Here is a 19254-nt window from a genome sequence, read left to right on the forward strand (position 1 = left end):
ATTAGAGTAATTAGCTACATAATTAGTCTAAAGTGAATCTTATTCTGCTTTCTATGATACTTTCCAATTCCCTGCCATGCCACTTGATAGCGACTGCCACTATTTCTAATCCCCAAGTAGGGAGATTTAGGAGACTATTTTAAGCAGCTATAAAGGAAAAGCCAAAAGGACTATTTACTTCTTTTCACATAGAGACCTGAAAAGAAGTGGAAGATTGAAGATTAGTTCTTAAACTGAGTATCTTTCTCCTGATCTAAAAAGGAAGGATTTGAGGCACGATCAGCCTCAGTGACTACAGTTTCTACCACTGAATCCAGCCATATGGTCTCTGAACCTGCTGCATAGTTACTATCTGGAACTTGCTAGAAGAGCCAATTCTTGGTCTCCTTCCAGGAATACTGAATCACAAACTCTAGAAGTAGAGCCAAGTGAGGTACAATTCATCACATTCTCCATGGAATTATAATGCACACTAAGATTTTAGACTCATTACAAATAGTGTCAATATATTTAAGTGACAAAAATCACTACTCTGATACAACCCTAAAAATCTTGTGTCAACATATGTAAACTAATAAATTAATAGTGAATGATACTATAGTGAGCTTAAGGAGAGTCAAGTAACTACATATCTGAGCAGTAAAAATACTGAGATGAATTCAGTAAAGATGGAAGACCTCTCTCCATGGGAAAATAATCACTTGCATTGTAGCAGACACTATCCTTTTTCTTTTCTATGGATCATTTGTAATCTTATTGGTTTTCTACAGCCAGTTTTCTATAAGAGAGTTGTAAAGTAGCCATTTCAGAATATTTTACAGTGTTTTTCCTGACAATCTATTCAACTTATGTTCCCCAGAGGTTTAACAGCTTTCATCTTGGAACTTCTGAGTCATGTCATCTCTACATTCTTATTTTGAAGCCTCACCTCAGGCCTATTTCTAGTTTACCCCCCATCCATCTTTTAATTCTGAGATAACACAGAAATGCGAGACACAGCAATCTAGTTTCTTGTCATTACCCTGTGAACATGCTTCTTGCCTCTAGATTGAATATATCGAGAAGATAGTGGGAGAAGATTCTCTCTATCTCAAAGCTTTTGTGCAGCAAATAAATTGATGCCATCCTTAGATGGTCTTCAGGGAAGCAAAATTCTGCTAAACTTGCATAGGAATCTACCATATGAGGCAATCTGTGCTACTGAAAAAAGCAAGTGTCCTGATATGCTGCTGTGTGTGTAAGGTTGAGCTCTCCAAAAACAGTGTGCACTTTCAGCAAAAATTTAAGTGTTCCACTTCTGTCAGTCTCAACCAGATGATGCTGTCATAAGCATTTGAGTTATAAAGTGTGAACCTGTCCAGTGGAAAGGAAAACAAATTCCCTATCCTATGTCTCAAGGCTTGTCTCCTTTAATATGAGTTGTGAATGCCGAACTTTGTTTAATGATATTAAGGCACCTTTGAACAAGGGAACATTAAGGAATATTATAGCAAGAATAACACATTATGAAAAGCCAAATAATAATTGGATTGTGTCAGACGCATTGGTAACCAGTATGGCAAACTTTAAAAATAATTTTCCTCTCAGTCTTCATCTCTATATTCTTTGCTTTGTGAAGAGGGTCTCATGCAATAAATTTACTATTTTTAGAACATTTTCCAGTTTTCTCTTAATTCCAACTATATAATTGTAGTGGGTAGCCATTCCAATCTTGATCTGGAAGTTCCAACCCCCATTGAGGCTTCAGGAACTGTCATGCATACAAGGCAGGCCCAAGAGAGGGCCCTGAAGACCCAAGGTCCGGATGTGCGGGCTCTCTTGGTGCCTGGACCCTGGATGCTGGAGGAAGACCAAGCAGAGTTCTCCAGAGAACACCACCGGACTAATACACACCTTTTCCAGACCCTGCAACCCGCCTATTCCTTCATCTGTAAGTTATAATTTCACCAGTACTTACTATAACAATTGGACAAGCTATGTTATTTTGCTTCCAAAACACACTCATCAGTGCTTGGACCTTGTAAAGGACAGAGCATGATAGCTTTTCTGTGTCATCTTTTTTGTCTAGCTTTCTCATGGAATCCTTATACAGATTTGTGATGTGTAGTATGGAAACTCAAGCTGTGTGCCCGGCTAGCTCAGTCGGTAGAACATGAGACTCTTAATCTCAGGGTAGTGGGTTCGTGCCCCACATTGGGCACCAGATATTGGTGAAATTATTAAGGCCACTCCATGTAGTTAAAAGGGAGGTTTATTTAGTGGCATAACTTACAGGTAAAGGGATAGGTGGGTTGCAGGGTCTGGGAAAGGTGTGTCATAGTCCGGTGGTGTTCTCTGGAGAACTCTGCTTGGTCTACCTCCAGCGTCCAGGGCCCAGGCACCAGAAGAGCCCACACACCCAGATCTCTGGTCTTTAGGGTCCTCTCTTGGCCGTGCCTTGTAGGCATGACAGTTACCGAAGCCTCAGTGGGGACTGGAACTTCCAGATCAAGGTTGGAATGGCTACCCACTACATATAATCTATAACCAATGACTGTTTGGGAAATAAAATGTCTTAAACATAAAATTTTAAATTCTGCTTTGTAAGAATGCATATCCCATGAATAATAAAATATACAAATAAATAACAGAAGGCGTTGGCATGTCTCATGCCCTCGGCCTAACGTAATTTAAAACAGGAAACACTTTCTTTCAGTCTTCAGAAAGACAGCCTACATTTCTTTTTTTTTTTTTCTTTTTTTCCAAAAAGGAAGGTTTTAACTAAACATAGTAAAATTACATATAACAAAACAGTTATCAAGCAAGAATTATAGTTATAATATCTATTCTATTTGTATTTGGCAAAATTAAAGAAGATATCCTATCTATCCTATATTTGTTTTAAGGCACAACTAAAGAACAAAATTACAGACCTCAACACCACTGACTAAGGAACAACAAAGCATCTTTCTAGCTGTCTTAAAACCTGCATGCCATACTTTATTTTCTGAACCAATTGTTCTCTATAATATGGTGCAATACTGTATGCTTGATAAAACAATAGGATTCCATTCTATAAACTTAATTATTCATACCTGAAACTTGATAAATTATTATCTACAAGGCTTGTAGCTTTCATGCATCAAACTTGCTAGATGCTGATATTGAAAGCTGGTTGAAAATTACCCTGTATTCTTATGGTGTAGAAATAGCATTCAATCAAGAGAATATGTAAACTATCAGATGTAGCAGAAAAACCTTCGAATCTTCTGCTGTGAGTGGGTAGTCTTAAATTTACAATATTATGAACAAATGCTTCCCTCACAGTTGTTATACAACAGTGTACTAGAAACCCTCCAAATGTGCTCTCCAAACCTTCACAAACTTTCTGAATATTTTCAGTCAGGGGTCTTTCTTAGCTTGAAATGAATGTTCATTCTTTATCCTTCACTTACTTTATTTTTTAAAAAATTTCACTTATTTATTTATTTATTTATATTGGAAATATTTTTTCATGAAAAATATAATGATCACAATTTCCCCTTCTCCCACCTCTTTCCAGATCCTCCTCACATACTCATTTATCTAACTCTACACTCCCTTTCATTTGTTCTTTATAAAATAAACAGCCAAAAACAACAGCAGCAACAAAAAAGCACAAGAATCCTCCTCCAACACACATACACAAAGATAAAAAACCAACCAAATTGGTTGTTATATAGAGATATTACATAACATTATATATTATACATAATATATAATACACAAAAACACAATATACAAGCAAAAAAAAAACCCCTTAGATTATAACATTGTCAATAGAAAGCAATATGAGACAAAAATGTCCACAGTTACTATTGAGTTCATATTGTGTTGTCTGTCTATTGCTTGGGATGGGGCCTGCCATTAAATATGGTTTGTATACCCAATGAGATTCCATTGAAGAAAATTAATTTTTATTCTGCAAGTGATTTTCAATTGGAGATAGTTTCTTGGTTAGTGATGGGAATTTGTGTTCACTTCCCTCTCTCATTGCTGGGACTTTGTTTGGCTTGAACCTGTGCACGCCCTGTGCTTATTGTCACAGTCTCTGTGAGTTCATTGTGAGGGTCAGTTTTGTTGTGTCTGGAAGATACTGTTTCTGTGGTGTCATCCATCCCCTCTGGCTATTATCATCTTCTGCCTCAGCATAGTTTCCTGAATGATGAGGGGAGGCATTTTATAGAGATATCCCATTTAGGCCCGAGTTCCCCCTAGTTTCTCCTGTTCTGCCTATTGTCCATTTGTGAGTCTCTGTATTAGTTCTCATCTACTGCAAGATGAAGCTTCTCTAATGATGACTGATAGAGACTCTGATATAGGGATAGAGAAGATTATCCTAGCCAAAGAGGTCCCATGGAATATAGCAAGAAAATGACTCTTGAAATAACTCTAGTTCTTTTTAAAAAATCTTTATTTATATTTTTAACTGCATTTTTTATCACTCCTTGGAGAATTTTGTACACTGTGCTTTTTAATTAAAGAATGTTTTTTTATTCATTTTACATACCAACCACAGATCCCCCTCTCTTCCCCCCTCCTGCCCCTCCAGCCTTCCTTCACAACTCTCCCTCATTCCTCCCTCCAACAAGGTGTGGCTTCCCATGGGGAGTCAACTGTTCCTCTGTTTTCTCTGTCCAGCAATTATTGTTTTCCAAATTATTATTTCTCTTCAGTATTTTATTATCATTATTAGTTAAGGTTGCTAGAGATTGTACCTAGAACCTCACTTATAATAAACCATCACCCTCCCTCTAAGTAACACTCTCAGCCCTCGTTTTAGTCCCTGTGACTCATATCTCAGTTTAAGCTGGGATTGGGGGCTTTGTGTCATTAGACTCAGCTCTCTTCCAACTTTTGAAAACTTTATGCTTACTTTTATTTAATTAGGTCTTGTACAACAGAGAATTGTTTAAACATTTATTAATTCTTTTCTAATGTAAGTCTTTGGGGGGAAGGGATACTGTATTCTTACACCAGTGCTCCAATGAGGGTTTAACTAATTAGTTGTGTAACAAATGTTTGCTAAATTTGAGTAATCAATACTCTAAAATCCAGGTGACCTAAAATAATTACTGAAACTGTGATAAAGTGGGATGTCAAATGTTTGTAAATGTTTTATCCTGTGGAATACTCCCTTTGTACACGGTAAAGACATGTCATTTGAATTGGTTTAATAAAATGCTGACTCACTGGTAGCCAGGCAAAAATTATAGGTGGGGTGATCAATCAAACTGAGGATGCTGGGAAGAAGAGGGGTGGAGTCTGAGAGATGATAGCCAGTTGCCAAGGAAACAGGACATGTCGAAAGTAAGGTAACATGCCATGAGCCACGTGGCAAAGCAGAGATAGGACTTATGGCTTAATTTAAATGTAGGAGTTAGATAGTAAGGATTCTGAGCTATCAGCCAAGCATTTGTAATTAATATTAAGCTTCTGGTTAATTATTTGAGAGGTCAGGACAGGGAACCTTCGGCCATCAGTTTTATGCCTTCATGTCTCTGAGGAGGAGAGAGTATGTTCTCTAATACATGTAATGTTTTAGTTGCATAGAATTCACACGATTCATTAAGCTTAGCTTTCTCCAAAATATAGGTTTGTTCTCATTATTTCCAAAGCATTTTTCCTTTAACAGAAAGGAAGATGAATTTCAGAGATATTAAGCAACTATATCATAAGAACCAAAGAACAAAGCCAGAGATGCTGTTTCGTAGTCTCAGTCAGCCTTGTATATATTAAAGCATATGTTAACCTGGAATCACAGCTCTACCCTACATTGTCTTCCCCTTAACAGCTTATACACCAAGGAGCTGACCTGAATTGTAACATTTAATTAAGAATCGGAAAAATTCAATTTGAGTATGAAATAAAATTGTTTCCCAATACACACAGAAATGAGCCTATCCTGGAATGCTGCACTGTCTTGCAAATTTCAAATTATTTTGTCCCCCAATTCTTCTGTGAAGTGTATATACATTTAAAGTGCTTTGCAGTGATCCAGAGACTCATCATTTTCTGGTTTGCACACACGTACTGCTTGAGGACACAGCCCTAATCCATGGCAGCTGCTGCAGAGTTGCACACGGTCAGTTGGACCCATGGTTGCTTTCTGTCATTGTCTACCAATCATATATAACACAGAATCTTTCACCACAGACAGAAAGAAAAGAAAATTCACAAAATAACATGCAGCTTTGTCATGGGCAGATGGTTTCACTTTTCCTGCTTTGAAGCAAGGAATCCATTAGCTTTTCCAGCAGTGTCTGCTTTATTTGCTTGCACCACCAGACCATTTAATTTTTTTTTCATAATTCTTCACCACTTTCACTGCAAACACCCTCCCCTGCACCTTTCTGGTGCTTGGGATGGTACCCCCGGCCTCTTCTCTGCTATGTCAGGACTCCACTGATGAGCCACATTTCCAGCCTAAAATCATATATTTGGTCTGATATATTTGTGTTTCTTTTGGTCTATGGGAAACATGCTTTCAATGGATTTGCAGATTTCTATAGCTGTGAAGGTAAGCTGCTCATAACTGCCAATACCTGGGAATACCAGTATATGGGAAAGGTAAAAGGACAGCAAGGATTACAAAACTAACTCAATTACCAAACAATGTGGCAATGTTTGTAAATCTTTTAAAATGGTTTACTAGACGAGTTGGAAAAGAAAAAAGGCTTTGCATGTGATCAAGAAATTAGGGAAATTCCAACTGAAGAGCGAAGAAAACTATTCTCCATTGATAAGTACTGCCTATTTCTCACTATTCATTTGAGGTTGTCATGACACAAAACTAATGAAGAATTTCCCCAACCTGCTATACTTTGGAGATTCCACAGAGTAATGTGTCATGAGCCAAAATATTTAAGCTTTTTGTTGCTAATGTCTCCAAGCAAAACTGTGATTTCTCTTGAAATTTAGAGTGAAATGCTGTTCTCAGTTAAATGAACAGTATATTAAATGGACTACTGGCATCTCTGTTAATTTTGAGGGTTATGGTTTTGGAAGGCAACTGGTAATATTGTCAAGGCTCCTGAAGAATATTTTATTACCAGCACAATTGCAGACTCAAAAACATTGTCCAATAGGAATACTTTCCTTCCACATGCAAAAGAAGCACAGCTAAACTGAACATCTATTTCAATGGCTTCCAGATGCATAACCATAGTTCCTTCCTTGAAGAGAGACCCATTAATTATATTTTTATTACCATGCTTCAAAAATATGTACATGTCATGGGTATGTCTCACTTTGACATGGTTAGTATTCATCTGTTCATTATGTGCAGTTAATTTGAGATAACACAAAGCTATAATTTTCAACATGAAATCATCATCCATGAAGGACTTCCCATGGATGGTTGGTTCTTTCCAGCATGAACACACACTGGCATTCCTCTACATCCCTTTAATGAAATGTATCTGAGCAACAAACCAATCCAGTCACATTTCCCAGCATTACATGAAACTATTTGAAAATTTTAATAATTAAGTACGAGTTTTAATCATTTTCTTTTGTTTTGGTGAATGTTTTTATTTTCCCACCAAACTTGTTTCAATGTAAGTATTATTTATGGCCTTGTGAATGCCTGAAGAATTCCTAGTATTTATATTGCACCATGTTCTTTGTATTTCTAAATGTTGTAATAAAACATCTCCTATGAAAATTTTATTCCTAACCTTCCATCTCAGTGTAAAGATGGGCAGTTCTCTTCAAAGAAACTGTATTGTGGTGTCATAGCTGTTCTTTGCAATATATTCTTCTTCAAACAGGCAAAAGAAGTTTGGATTCTTGGCAGTGCTTATGAGGACACAGTTGGTGGCACTATTCTCTCCAAGCAAGTATTGAATGGATGCCCCAGGATAAAATTAGGACTGCAGAGCTTGGCACTGCAAATCATAGGAAACAGAAAAAAAAAGCAAAACCCTGTGCTTCCAACAATTTATAAATCTATGGATTCTTTGGAGGGGAGCATTACCATTTACCTCCTGTTACTTCAATTTGGCAAAAGTAGCACTCTCTTAGCTGGGTTTTCTACAGTGTTGTATTATGTAGTAACAGGAAATGGCTAGAATTACAATGGTACCTGTTTCTAAAGGCCCTAACTTTCTTTTTTTCTTTAAATCTGGATTGTGAACTATTTTTCTAGTGCTGCCCATCTTCCAAAGACTAATGTGATCGAACCTTCACTCATGTAGAAAATTAGAAACAAAAGGGAAAAAAGTAGGTGAGGCTGCCTTTATAACCTTGCCATCAATATCTAGTTCACAGTTTTACATCAGCACTTAAAAATGTGATACTAAAATGTTGACATACAAGTCAGTAAGATTAGTTGACTATAGTAAGTAACATGAAATCAAAGCAGAGCCAGTGATACCATAGACAATAATACAATGTTAGTTTGATTTCAAAACAAGTCTTTTTCACTTCCTACCTCTAATCATTGTTGTTGTTTATGTTCATGTTTTTGTTTTTGTTTTTTGTTTTGTTTTTCAAGACAGGGTTTCTCTGTGTAGTTTTGGTGCCTGTCCTGGATCTTGCTCTATAGACCAGGCTGGCCTCAAACTCATAGAGATCTGCCTGGCTCTGCCTTCTGAGTGCTTGAATTAAAGGGGTGTGCCATGACCACCTTGCTTTCCTACCTCTAATCTTGACACCATTAATTTCATAGATAAAGTGATAATCTAATAAACATTTAAAAATGATCTCTGTGTATACAACTTCTCTGGTGTAAATACATATGTCATAGCCAATTCAAACCATCAATGGGATAACCACCGATTGTGGGGCTATGAGGTGATACGTATTGTGATTTAGTTTTTCAACTATAGTACCAGACCCCAATTCAAAATCTTCTTCTGTATTTCAGACCTAATCCTGTTTTAATTTTTTTGTTATGTGAGTATATGTATGCATGCACATGTGACTTATGTGTATGATATGTATGTAGCATCTGTATGTGCAAATGGAAGCCAGAAGAATATTTAAGGTGTTCTGTGCTTTCACTTTCTGCCTTACCATCTTTAAAGAGGCTTCTCCATTGAACCTGGAGTTAGGCTGACAATCATCATGTACTGGGAATCCTCATGCCACATCCCTCCCAGTACTAAGTTAAGGCATGTGGAACAATGTGTGTTTTTTAGCATAAGCACATGGTCTTTGAACTCTTGTCCTCATGAAAATTAAACACACACTCTTACCCAGTGAGCTCTAGTCCATCTCCCTCCCCTGCCCCTCCCCCATACAACCCTGGGTGCCTTTGCTCTGGAAACAAGGAACTGATTTAATTAGTTCACAGATAGCAGCAACTCCTAGAAACACATTCAATTTACAGATTCTTTCTGCTTTATGGGAAACTCAAGCCAACATAGGAGAAAACATATCAGATAAAGAATATGAACTAATTTGCCATTTACTCTCTGACAAAGTGTGGGGAAGATAATGGGAAATTACTACCTTGACTTTTGCTTTATAATCATTAAAGAATAAAATGTAAGCCCATTCTGATTGCCTTTAAGGTGAATAGAACCAAAGATAATACATTCTGAGTTGTTTTATAAATTATGTGATAACGATAAAATTTACAACTGGCATAAGAATCTTCTCCTACTGCTTTGAATTGTCATACCACAAATTCCAGGCCTTTCCATACCAACATTTAAATTTCATTTGATAATGTGAGAGTGTGCCAGAGATGATGCTGGTGCTGCAGTTCCAGGCCAGAATAAAGGGACTTCGATATGCGAAGTCATGTTTCTTTGCTCTTTTCATATTCTCTAGGTCAATACTTGGCACCTGACAGGACTATGAAATTTGGTAATGAAAACTCTACCCTTGTGCCTATTATGTCTTCTAGGATTGAATAACGTTTTTGTTACCATGCTGGAGCAGGTTCAAAGGCCAACAACAGTGGAAACAGCATGAAATGTAGGAAGAATGTGATCAGAGATGAGTTCCCATTTTACACCTTGTGCACCATGCATTTGATCCCCTTGGTATTTGCAACATCTCCATAAAGAAGAATAGTAGCCATAATTAAAGTTATTTTGCCCATCTCTGGTGTATCTTCAATCTTATTTCAGCTTTGTTTTATTCTTATTAATCAGTTTGTTTACCACTACAATCTTTTACCACCAAAAAAAAAAAAAAAAAAAAATGAATTTCTTTGTCCTGTTCAGGCTGCCAGTTTTCATTTAGCCCTTTCCATTTGGCAGTTTGGTTTTGTTTCATGCCCACAGTGCTTTTGTGACATGGCTTTCAGTGTCCTTGTTGGCCTGTGGCATTCTTCAACCTCCATTAATCTGAGCTAGCAGGGAGATAATCCATCTGCCTTAACTTCCAAGTGCTAGTAGGCAGGAGATGGCAACTTATTAGAAAGCAAACTGCACTATAAGAAGACAAGGTCACAAGAACCTCACAGTAAACAAAGTGCCAGCAAGGAGCCACCTGCTTTGCGACACACAATTACAATTCCAGAATGTTAGTACATGCAGGACTCATGCCATGAACATTAGCCCCTTCCTGGTTTGGGATGTGCTGCCTTGCCAGGCTCTCAATTGGAGTTGGATTGTCCGCTCCACATACCTTTCCAACTCCTTGACAATTTGTCAGTTGTGAATAGATCTAGTGGAGATGCTCCCAGAATTTCTTTTGAGAGAGTCATATTTCCCCTGTTCTCACAAAAGCAGATGCAGTTATTCAGAATTATGTCATTCTGGCAGGCATTAGAACTATATCTACCCATGCACTAAGACTTTGCATTCAACTCTGTAAAGGAAGATTTCAACTAGAAAAATAAATAAATAAATAAATACTAGGTTTGCAGGAGAAAATGATCCTGTTTCAGGAACACAATAATGAAAACAGTAATAATCAATAAATTGAAAACAGACTCCTTGACAAATGTGGAATTTCTTGAGGAAATATATAAGTTGATGCATTTATCTCTCTTGTTGGTTCCATTTTTACATATTAAAAATCATTTTGATGATTTTTATTGTGTAAATGAAAGTTTGAATAATTGGCATTGGGTATATTTATATAAAAATACCTAGCATGTAATAGGCTCATTGTAAGAATGATACTTTAGTAAACCAATGGAAAATGTTTCTCACTGTCCATTCTGGCATTTGTTTAAGTATATATTTCTAAGGTGTAATCAAGACCTAATGAGACAAAACTTTTGATATGAAGCTCTGGAATGTACAATAACAACAAGAGCAATTGCTCTGCTGAATAAAATGTGAAACTCTAGTTCTAGGTGTAGTGTACGGGCAGACTGCCAACAATGAGCGAACAGTTTGCACGGGTCCCTCCAGCTCAACTGCACACTCTTTGTTCTACCTGCTTACTCTTCTCAACAGTTTTGCCAGTCGCACCTATTTCTCCTTCCTCTATAGCTTTTGAAACACTTTTATCCTCTTACCTCTATTTATATAAAGAATAATTCAAAGGAATAAAGAGGTCAAGGAAACAGGATGCTGAGTATTTTTCAATCTTTATATATACCTCTTCAGAAAATTTATTATAGATTGTACTTCAAGTTGAGATCAGCATCTCTGTAATAACACAGATAAAATCTGGCATGATGTGAGCATCGAGATGAGGGATTTTCCTTCTTTATGTAGGAAAACAATGGTAGAAAGTAAATACCAAGAAGAGTGAAAAATATATAATGTACAATAACGCATCTTCTCAAGAATCCACAACAGCACAAGGCAGGTAAAGAGTAAAAAGAAAAAAAAAAAAAAACAAGTGTTGTTAAAGAAAATATTTTACTTATGATTTTCCAAATGAAGAATAAAGTTAGTGTTTACAACAATGCTTCTTCAGTAATATTTTGTCAGTATTTACATGAATTTTTCAATAAAATTTTAATTAGAGTTAGTAAATTTTCACTAGGTGTGAGATCCTGTGCTAGTCATAGCCATATGTATCAGTCTTAAAGCTACATTTATTCCTCTAATTTGAGAGATTAAAAAGTAAGTCATGAATCCACAGTATCTAGTATGTGACTGTGGATAGATAAAAAACATATTGACAAGATGGTAAAATTATATTTCTGCAAACGAGGAATTAATAAGTTACATTTAAAAAGCAAAGAAAAAAGAATATACTGTCACAAGAATATGAAATCCATATTCTCAAAGATTAGGTGCAGGTTCTATATTAGAAAAAAGTCTTGCATGAAAGAAACTATTCAAATAGTTAGATATTCTATGTTCAAAGATTAGATAATCTATATTGTCAAGATACGATTCTTTTAAATGTGATCTACAAATGTAATTAATTTTATTACAAACTTTAGAAAATTCTTCTGTAAATTTTGGCAAACTGATTCAAAAATTTACTCAGAAAGACAAAGAATGGGCCTGGGCAGAGATTTCAATGAGGGAAGTGCTTGATGTGTAAGACCTGAGTCACATAAGCAATACCTTCAACAATAGCCAGGACCTGAGTCCCATGTACAGCATCCAAGCAAAAAGCCAGGACTTGAGTCCAATGTTCAGTGTACATGGAAAATCTAGGACATGAGTTCATCCATAGCTTTAATGCAAAATGCCAGAACTTGAGTTTTATTCTCAGTACTCATACGGAAAGGCAGGAAATAGCATGTGCTGCCACACAGGACTGCAAAGGCTGAGGCAAGTTGATACCATAAACAACTAATCTGTTTAATCAGATGTAATCTAATGCAATCAGAAAAATCTATCTGAGAGTCCCAGGTCCTGGTAAAAGATGTGATCTCAAAAAATAAACTCCACCACTCTAGCTGACCTCTGACCTCAATATGTGGTTCCACACACAGGCATAGTAACAGATACATGCATACACACACACACACACACACACACACACACACACACACACACACACACACACATCAGAGGACACACTATAGCTAAAATAATATCAAACAAGAAGAAATTTGAATGTTTACTATTCTTAACTGAAGAGAATACAAACCTTTGATGTTCATGTCAGTGGGATATTTGTAAGAGAATATACATGTATCAATATAACAAAGTAGAGTTCAGTAATGGACTAACACAGATATGGTCTAGTTATATTTAAAACAAAAGCAAATCCCTTGGATGCAGAAAGGTATGTATAACATGGAAAAAATGTTTTAGGTACAACACAAAATTATATGGGAAAATGGACTGACTTGATTTTAAATTAATCTATTATGATCCATGAAAGACACTCAGGAAGATAGAAATAAGAATAAAATGGGAGAAAATGTTTGCAGCATACATTTCACATAAATGATTTATATTTAAAATAATGAAGAATTTTAAAGCTCTATGATAACTCAAGAAAGATTCAGTCAACAGCTAACATCTGAAGAGACATGATCAGGAAGATAGAGAGGTAGCAAACAAGAACATGGTGGTATGCTTAACATTTTTCCTTGTAACAATGTAAATTAAAGTAATTGTGAGTCATCACTTCATAGAAACCAGAACAGCTTAAACCTAAATATCTTAAAATAACAATTATTAGCAAGGATAACAAAAAAAGATAAACATATTTTTCTAATGGAATTTCAAAATGTTATATACATTTTCAAAAGTAATTTGATGCTTTCCTACAATGATACATGAAGTCTTACAATATAATTTATTTATCAAAATTGCATTATTATAGAAATTTGCATGAAAACATGCTTCAAAAAATTTATGAAAAAAAATCTCACTCAAGGGAATTGGGAGTCTGCGTGTGTATATGAAGGAAATTATAGAATTTTTTTATTTTCTAAAACTAAAGACAAAGGAATTCCATATGAACTTTGTACTATGATTGAGAAGTTCATTTCCTGAAGTAGTATAAACAACCAGTATCAGAATATTTGTATAAGGATATGAGTATTTAACACACTTTTGCTGAATAGTGGCAATCAGATATCTCCACCTTTGGTAAAGAGGATTAGGAGATGGCTGCTGTCCACAACATGACACGTTAGAGTAGGGCCACTAGTATCAACTCTTTACGTTAGTGAAGATTCAGTTGAGGACACACAGAAAATGGCTGTAAGATTCTACAGAATGTGGTATACTTATCTATAGCCCCTTTTTCTGTCTGCAGAGTGAGTATAGAATCAACAGCTACTTAGTTACAAGAAATAATTCCAATTTCCAACCTGACTAAATAAATATATCAGTATACGAGAAGAGAAAAAAATGCTCATGATAATTTCTCAAATAATTTACATAAACTCTTTTAACATAATGAAGAGTAATTCTTCTCACTTATACACGAGTTGTGCAAAATAATTCCCTCATCAATAGTAAAGCATAGGAAATGGAACAGGGAATAACTTTGTAATAGAATCATCTGAAAATGCTCCCATAGCCAACTAGTCAAGAATAATATCACCCATTATTGTTGGTAATATGCACTTTAGAAACAACTCATACAAATTAGACTCCTGTGAACTTCCTAAAAATGCAAATCTAACCTAAGGATAATATAATCATCTGATGCATGCCAAATGAAGGATATTTTACATAATAGATTGAGTAGCATTCCTTAATTTGTTAAGATGACCACAATCAAGATCCAAGAATCTGTCCCAGCTAAGAGAGGGATTCTATGAAGAGTTAGTTAATTGTGTTAAGTCCATGTGGAATTGTAAGATAGAGAAAGGGCATCAGGCGATGTTTAAATAAGTCAAAATAAGCAAGTGCTGAAGTCAATGAAAAGTAAGATCGAAATTACAAAATATTTATACGATTTGCCCCTAGCCCTTTGTCTGAGTGGTGACTTGTCTCTGTGGAGCCTGGTGTCTGATGCTGAGCTCCACAAATAAAGAAGACACATCAACCTGGAGCTGACAGTTTCAGATTTCCAGGGATCAGAGTTGCATACATGTGTGGAAATAAAGGGTGTTTTAATGGTAAGAAAGATCATTCAGTTAGATTTTATTAAGTGTGCACTCTATTTCTTTTGTTGTAGTCAAGGGATCAGGTAGCAATAAAACACTAGATTGGGTTCACATGATTTTTAAATTATTTTTCAAGTGAATAATTTTCTAAAATATATGTTAGTACTTTGTGACTTTTTATGGGATAATATGTTTTTAGAGCAACATTGCTTAAAATGAGAAAATAAAATTTTATGACTATTTATACACATAAGGTATGCATAAGTACAGTGACATTTTAATCCATTCTTACACTTATCAAATACATATCATCTGGAATCAAACTTGACCTTGTTCTCATAGGATTTAGAGAACTTATGTCAGAGCACACTGTCAAGGCTTCACTAATTCAGTGCAATTGCAAGCACTTAGGTGACCTACTTGAATCTCTACTAAATGTTTAATTGATTGAACTATGGTATCAGAATGTATCAGGTTCCTCTCACTGGCCTGCTTATACCCCCAACTTGGTGTTATTGAAGAGCTGGCTTCTATCTCATTCTCTTGGTTCCTCTTTAGTCTGAGACTATTTAGATAGTTACAATGTCCACAGTAATGCAAATATCGTGCAGTTATTCAGACAAAATCCAAAATTCACTGGATGATTACAAAAAAAGAAAGGAGGAAATAAAGAAAAGAGGAAAGGAAAGAGGGAAGGAAGGGAGGGAGGGAGGAGGGAGGGAGGGAGGGAGGGAGGGAGGGAGGGAAGGAAGGAAGGAAGGAAGGAAGGAAGGAAGGAAGGAAGGAAGGAAGGAAGGAAGGAAGGAAGGAAGGAAGAAAGATATGCAGGCAGGCTCCAGGACATTTCAGACCCTCCTGTGTAAATCTACTCATAATGCTAACTGACTCTGTCTGGGTGCTTGGGACTTCTGAATGAACAGAGAAGTAGTATTTTAACCTTTTAATTGTTGTGGACCTTAGGGAATCTGATGAACTGATGGATGGATGATGCTGTGTATGAGGAAAGAATGTTCAGGCATACTGTGTTCTCATTTAATGTCTTGGCATTGTCCTCTGAGAAAAAAGCCTGTGGATATAAAATTAAGCCACTGAATTCTAGGGGTATTTTGTCCTCCACCATATCCCTCACCCACTGATTCCTATGCTAGGAAGAAACACTATGAACTCTGAGTACACTTTTTTTTCTTAAAATACTTGTAGCAGCTTACATTTGACTTATATCTGAAGATGCATTAATTAGAGAATATGGCTCTGAACATAAGCAATAATTAGCTATAAATCAAAAAATGGATAAATAAGTAAACCAGTTATTTGAAATGTCTTCGCACACCTCATTTTCTTCAGTCTCCATGAGAACATGGAGACTGCATGTCTGCTGCCCCAGCTCTTGGGAGGTGAACACAGAAGGATATAGGGCTTGAAGCCAATCTGAAGGACATAGACCTTGTCATTTACAAAGCATGACTCTTAAAGAAGACTTACTATACAGTGTTGTTTCTGATACAGTGTAGTGTGAGGGATCTTCCCATAACAGTAACGTGCTGAAGTCCTATGAACAGTTGTGATACATGCACTGCTAAAGGTCTCCAATATAGATGGGGACTTTGCTTCTTGAATAGACTTTATGTTGGTCTTCATTTTCCCAAGAGTTATTGCTTTTTTTTTTAACAGAGATAATGGTTTGACTTCCACTTACATTCTTTCCACAAATGAGGAAATAGACATGGGCAATGTGATAAAGTCCTGAAACAAACGTTAAGCCTGTAAATTAATTCTCTCAATTCAGAGTAGATTTACTGGAGAAATATCCCATCAATGCAAGTGTTGACATGGAGATGGTATGAATTTCCCATAGCAGTAGAATACCCACTGATTCCTATGCTAGGAAGAAACACTATGAACTCAGAGTACACTTTTTTTTCTTAAAATACTTGTAGCAACTTACATTTGACTTATATCTGAAGATGCATTAATTAGAGAATAGGGCTCTGAACATAAGCAATAATTAGATAGAAATCAAAAAATGGATAAATAAGTAAACCAGTTATTTGAAATGTCTTCGCACACCTCATTTTCTTCAGTCTCCATGAGAACATTAAAGTTTTAGAAAATTTAAAAGCAAATATGAGTCCATGACAAAAGTAACTTTCAAGGATTTGAAATTTACTGCATAAGATTTACTATCTGTGGCACTTAGACATTTATATTACACAAATATTTAAACTCTTTTTGTTTTCATACGGGTTTTGTATGGCTTTATTTACTTATAAGTCAGTTTGTGAATGCCTACAAAGTACTTGATGCATAAAGTTTCAATAAATATCTGCTTGATAAAAAAGTTAATTATTTTATCTTCTCTTACTTGGTTGGAATGTAGGAGGGTGTTTGTCTGTGGTGAAAAGATGAAATTATATTAAGCTAATTGATTATAATAATTTAATAAAATTAGGCTTCTGGGTTTATATTAAACTTTATCCACATTAATTTAACAGTAAATAATAACCCAAGGCAGAGTGTCTTGTCATTCAGATAAAATGATTCTTATCTATTTCAGGTGACTATTTCAACATCCATAAACTGTGCATTGCTTGTTTCCATCTACAAAACTCTTTCAAATCCCCACAGTCAGTTATCTCTGTGTGGACTGGGGATGACAATTTCCTTCATTGTTTATGCCTCCTTAGTCTGCATAGTCACGTGGTCTGCTCTAGGTTCCAGCAAAGGGCATTTTATTCTGTTCTCATCCCCTCCAGAATACGTGTGTTTTAGTTTCTTTCCATTTCCATTCCAGGATCTTACTAGTCCTATCCATTTGCATTTCAAGGTGCTTCTTCATGTCTTCAGGGTATGTCAGGGCATATCTCACAGATTTTGCCACCTTTGTCTGCCTTGTCTCCAGCTAATTTCCAGTACTTGGTCATATTTATTGCGAACTATTCTTGTGTCTGGGTACTCATTGCGATCTTCCACAGATCAGTACATCAGGAGAGGATCAATGAGAAACCAGAGTTGTTTGGGGATTTACCTTCTTCAGCATTTTTTGGAAATTAATAGATGGGACTGTGTTACCAGGCAAAATTTGGTTAGTGAAGGACGGCTGTACTGGGAGGTTCCTGATGGACAATTCTGTATGACTATGCAGACCACAAAGTTAAATATCTCCAAAGTCTACAAAACCATGCTATAAAATGTCTTTGTCTTCTCCTGTAGTATTTTTTTTAATAAAATAAACAAACAGACAAACAAAACCATAGTCCTTAGGTAAGCTTATGGATTTTCATGTACATTGGGATTACCTGCATTCACTCACGTGGTCTCAATCCTCATAGATGAACTTACTTCTGTATGGCCCATTGTAAGAATGCTTATTAAATACCCACTTAATCGAGTAATGTTTTCATGTTTGCTCTTTCTTTTTTGATATCCTATTGTAGTTAAATAGGTTTCATAAGCATTACAATAAGTAACTATCTGTGAGTTTAAACAAGATCAGGGTTGCACATATAGGGTTGATCCCACACCATAGATGAATTTAATATTGCATACCTATGTAACCTAGGAAATGTCCAATCTGACCTCAACATTATTTCTCTTCAGCCTATCAAACCAATTTCAACAGTCATAACTTTAAGTAAAACACATTTATGGCCAGACAAATTATCATAATATAAAATAAACTTATGAACAGATTAAACATTGCATTCATTTTTCATAACATCTACATCTTATATACAGTGTTTAACAGAATGTTAGGCCACAGTTCTGTGAATAAATTATTTACAGAGAGACATCTGTGCCCTTTTTTATTTCTTTTCATCTTCTACCTTAATCTTCTCTCCTTACCATCCATATCTAAATACATCACTATTCCATGGAATCATTCAAACATTTTATATATTCTATGTAATGCAGGCAAATATGCTTTCTGGCTTCTTCATTCATAGACCTCAAAATTCACTGTGTTTAACATTCACTTATGAAGCATTTAGGAATATTCTGTCCCTCAACTTTATCTTTAGATTCTAAAACCAGAGTAGTGCTAGAGCCCAACAGTTTTAAACAGCTGGCTTATCTCTGTCTGATAGTGTAGCTGTGCTTCCATAACTAACTATACCTGCACACTGACATGTGGACAGTCTATTTTGTATCTCTTCTGCTCTTTACATTTACTGTCAATTTACAGATCTCATTTTTTTTTTTTTTTTTTGGTTTTTCGAGACAGGGTTTCTCTGTGTAGCTTTGCGCCTTTCCTGGAACTCACTTGGTAGCCCAGGATGGCCTCGAACTCACAAAGATCCGCCTGCCTCTGCCTCCCGAGTGCTGGGATTAAAGGCGTGCGCCACCACCGC

The 19254-nt window shown here is 36.0% G+C and overlaps 1 protein-coding gene across 48 annotated transcripts in view; it reads right to left on the reverse strand.

The window, feature by feature from the left end:
* The window catches only part of Ptprd (protein tyrosine phosphatase receptor type D), a 2272674-nt gene that overhangs the window by 1698496 nt on the left and 554924 nt on the right, over positions 1–19254 (reverse strand). The gene's annotated exons all lie outside the window — the stretch shown is intronic.

Source organism: Peromyscus leucopus, chromosome 2 (genome assembly GCF_004664715.2).
Source record: "Peromyscus leucopus breed LL Stock chromosome 2, UCI_PerLeu_2.1, whole genome shotgun sequence".
Lineage (NCBI taxonomy): Eukaryota > Metazoa > Chordata > Mammalia > Rodentia > Cricetidae > Peromyscus > Peromyscus leucopus.